This window comes from Lactuca serriola, chromosome 5 (assembly GCF_051521515.1).
Source record: "Lactuca serriola cultivar US96UC23 chromosome 5, Lser_US96UC23_V15, whole genome shotgun sequence".
Taxonomy (NCBI): Eukaryota; Viridiplantae; Streptophyta; class Magnoliopsida; order Asterales; family Asteraceae; genus Lactuca; species Lactuca serriola.
This window is the reverse complement of record NC_136412.1, coordinates 287,456,842-287,460,869: the sequence shown is the minus strand read 5'-3', so window position 1 is coordinate 287,460,869 and position 4,028 is coordinate 287,456,842.

The following is a 4,028-nucleotide window of genomic DNA, read 5'->3' as shown; positions in this document are numbered from 1 at the left end:
CATTAACAATTAGTGTAACGTTACAATTGATTTGTGTGGAAATTAGGGATCGATTCTCTAATTCAGAATCAAATTGTCTATTTAATTCATAGTCAAACCATCTTATAATGAAGATGACAATGTGTAGTGCTTCCGATGTAGATGAATCAGAGTTCCTAATTGTTAATATGCACAAGAAATTGCCGCTTTCCCCATAAGTGTTAGTCTACTTCAACCCTTTTAAATATTTTATGAGGGATGTTGATTTCAGAAGCATGTTTTCAATGAATTCATTTTATTTCTTGAAAATTTGACTCATGAGAGGTATGTTGATGTGTAGTAACCTTGGACAATAATCAATGGTATATAGGTTAAGAGCTTTGACAGAAGATGATAATTATGTTTGGCTTCTTGAGAGTGGTTATGTTAATAAGGGAAGGATTAATATATATATATATATATATATATATATATATATATATATATATATATATATATATATATATATATATATATATCGTTTTTGTAAACAGCTACATGATGAGAGAGAGATTACTTGGATGATGATGATGATGATGATGATGTGAACTCAATCTTTAATGACTTATCAACTGATTATGAAGAGGGTGTTAAGGCATTTGAATTGAGGAAATATGTTAATCCTTTTTTGAGCAACAATTGAATTTATTCAAGACCAAATATAGTTGAGTTACGAATTGCACGAGATGATGGAAACACTAAATCCCAAGTAATATATCTTTATCATAATCCAACTCATAAATGGGATACCATGATACCTATCGTTGTTATGAAATTATGTGACCCAAAAGACCTTAAGTTATTTTTAAGAATTATGTGGCCACCAATTGAATGTAAGTAGACATCAAGCCCATTAACAGAAGTGATATGTGTCCACCAATTGAATGTAATACTATATTACCCCTAAAACGTAGAAGATTACCAGGGATATCAACCATTAACATAAAGAGACATCGTACAGAAAGAGAATGAAACATGTCCTTACTATAAGGGGTTTAACTCAAAATACAACCTATATAAATACACATAACAAAAGATCGAAGTGGAATTCGAGTGGGAAAACTAGTCGAAGTGGCATTTATAGCGCTTGTAATTCCCAATATTATCACATGGTTTATAATTCTCAAAATAATGAAGTATATTAATAATGAACTACATTTTATTGTTTTTGAAGGGGATCTTTTCCTAAAACAATGAACGGCATTATTCGATGAACTAATATCACGGTTTGATAAAGGACTTTAACTACACAAAACACACAATATTCATCAATAAAAAACTTCATATTAATTTGATCAAATTCTTTTCTAAAGCTCAAGGACTTATGACTAGTCCTCATCTTGTACATTTTCAACTGATTTTCTAAAATTACAATCTTCAATTCAAATTAGTATGCTTCACATCGCCTATATTTTGCTTCTTCGTGCTTGATTCTTCATCCACATATTCCTAGAAATTGCATTTCTTTTTCGGATTTTTGAATTAGAAATTAATATTAGGTGTGCAATTTTATTTTAGGTAGGGGTGTTGATCGGGTAATTTTTTGGGTTTCGGATAATTCGAGTTTTTCATGTTAAAAAAATATCCGTTACCCGACCCAAATTAAATTTGGGTTTGGGTAATTCGGGTAGTAGGTCGGGTTTGGATAATTCGGGTATTACCCGAAATATATAATTTTTTTATTTGAATTGCACCTGAAAATAAATTTAATGAAATAAATATATCGTGCTCTATTAGTCTTGTTTATATAAATAAACTAGACATAAACGAAGTTACTCAAACTTTGAACATTGAGATTTTTTAGTCAATAATACTTGAGATATCAAGTATCTTTTAATAGCTTGATCTAATCTAATAAGATGTTAAAAAAACAAATATTTAAAGATCTTAGTTTAAAATGTTTAAGATAACTGTAGCCTTAAGTTTTGTCATGTTCTGAAGTTTTATCAAGATAATGAGTTTGTTAGTTACAATAAAAACTATAATCTAGAAAACAATTAAGTTTTAAAGAATACGGTGACATATAAACAATTGTTTCTAATATAGTTGGTGTCATACTGTTATAATAAAAGAGATTCATGTTTTACAATAATGAAAGTTATTTAAGCGAGATCAAATACCTGTTATAGAGTACAAGCTCTATGGAAAAAAATGAATTTTTAAAATAATTCGGGTATACCCGAAACCCAACAAACATACCCTATACCCGATCTGAAAAAAAAAATCAGGTTACCCGAATACACGAAAAAATTAACCCGATAACTGATTTACCAGACCCGATTTACCTTATACCTGAAAAAATCAGGCACATAATTAAGGTATCGGGTATTTTTGACAGGGTTAATTTTAGGTTAGGAAAAGATATAATCATAGGCAAACCTACGTTGTTGTCAAGGCCTCAAGGGTGTTCATGGACACCCTAGATTTTAGAATATTTTATATAGATTATATAGATAATTTCATATGGATACATGTGGTTGCACAATATGGACACTTGTGGACATGTTCAACTAAAATGAAAATATAAAAATTTTAACAGGTCTTCAAAGTTTTATATAATTACCGATGTTTTAGGACATTAAGTTTATTAGCGAAAATAAATCTTTTCTATAAAAATCATAATCTATACTTTTATGTTTCAAGCTTGTTAAATATAACACAAATGACATCTCATATGTGAAGAGAATAATATAAAAGAAGAGTAATAATAATAGAGATAAAACCCTAAAAAACAATATGTACAGAAAATTTTGCGTCACCAAAAGTCGCCATCGTCCTCAACCTTTGTCGTCTTCAATGATTCTTTATTGTAACCGAAATCTGACTTAGCTCGATGCTCACATCTCTGAAGATTTGTTGTTGTTGACGATTGTTTTACCAGTTCTGCCCATCTTTGCCAAAACTCTGTCAATTCCGACAACCGAAGATCAACCTACCGCCTTCTTCTCTACTTTCTGTAGTGAGTTAATCTTTGAAGTATTAGCATATGCTTTTGTTTTCTGGTGTTAGTATTTGATGTATAGAGATAAAATAAGTTGAATGTAAAGCAACTATTACCTATAAGTCAAAGTCTATTTATTACTCTAGCATACAAAGTAGAGATACTATAATAGGTTATGACTTTGTTTATTAATTTAATATATCTTTATTTATTTTTATTCTATGTGATTTTTTATTTGGTTACTTTTGAATATTTGTATTAATCTGGTTCTGACTTTGTGATAATTATGTTTCAAGATATAATGTTAAGATTTAAAAAAAACAATAGTGAAACAAGCTATTTATCTTGTTAATAGGAAATAAAGCGGATAACTTGCAAAACTAAAAGAAAACAAGACACGGAATTTATGTGGTTCGGTCAAGGTGACCTACGTCCACAGACGGGAGAAGAGTATTCTTTAGTTATAAGTTCTCAGATAGAGGTTACAAGTACAATTTTCACAGAGATTCACCAAACACTCTAGAATTCAAGATACAAAATGACTTAACATGCATCCTTATTTATACTTGATGGATCAAACCTAAAACCCTAATGGGGTAAGCTTATTGGCCCATAGGGCCATGACAGTTGTCAACCAATCACAATCTGCCATGCAACATCTTCTGGAGCATTCATCTTTGCATGAGCATTAACAACACACATGATGGAGCATCATGACCCATAGTGGCATATCATGATGCAAGAGTGGCACATCAAGATCACCATGGCATATCAACCATCATGGTGGTGCATCAAGCAATAATCCTTAAGCATCTTCGACTTCTGAGTCTCCTTGAACAATATTGAGCATCATAGGGCACTTCATAGCAACGACTCATCAAGGAACATAAGTGGCGTATCCTTGTAATAAGATGGCACATCAACATGAGAATGTCGCTTCTTGTGCTAGGTATTACGCTTCTTCTCAAAGGATGTCACTTCCTCTTTATGAGTGACGCTTCTAGAACCATAGTGACGCTTCTTCCTTTAAAGTGGCGCTTCTTCCGCCAGAATGGCACTTCTACCTCCA